Below are 748 nucleotides of genomic sequence, written 5' to 3'. Positions count from 1 at the left end.
CTGTGGTGGCCAACGTATGGGCGTGCAGGTTGCAAAACTGGGGTATAAGGTAGTCTTTTCCTGCAATGCCACACCCCTTTATGTGAAGCCACACCCATTCCAACGAAACCACGCCCATTTTTAGGCTTGGGGAGAAAAAATTCTAGTTACGCCACTGAAACACACACACACACACACACACACACAAATATATATATATATAAATATATATATATATACACGCGCACACATACATGCATATATTTATCTTAATATAGGAAATAGGGGGGCACCAATATTTATCTTGCCTCCGGGCGACTGTGACGAACTTACGCCACTGCTCATGACACCTATATCTCTTTATCAAATATACTGAGCAACATACAAAAGGTGGGGTAGCATTAGATTGGTTGCCATGGGCAACTTCTCCACTCTTATCACTGCTTCATGAATAGACCCCTAAATGAAATACTCATTTCTATAGTAGTAAGCTCGCTCATCATTCCATTTATGCCGGTATTACTGTAATGAAGTGCTAGCTGTATAAGCATTACTGAGGAGATAAGATAAATATAAAGTCACAATGTGCATCTAACTCGGTGTATTACGCGCAGTATTGCAACATAAAAAAGAAACAGCAAAGAATAACTAATTGTAACAAAATGTCTCACTGTAGCTGAGATTATGTGATTTCTAGAGGCAGCAGAATAATGTACCAGGAATAAAGAAGGGAATAGCAATACAGGGGAATCTCTGGAATATATAGATA

The sequence above is a fragment of the Pseudophryne corroboree genome, chromosome 1 (assembly GCF_028390025.1).
Source record: "Pseudophryne corroboree isolate aPseCor3 chromosome 1, aPseCor3.hap2, whole genome shotgun sequence".
NCBI lineage: Eukaryota > Metazoa > Chordata > Amphibia > Anura > Myobatrachidae > Pseudophryne > Pseudophryne corroboree.
The sequence above is the reverse complement of the archived record's forward strand: the minus strand, read 5'-3'. Positions refer to the sequence as shown.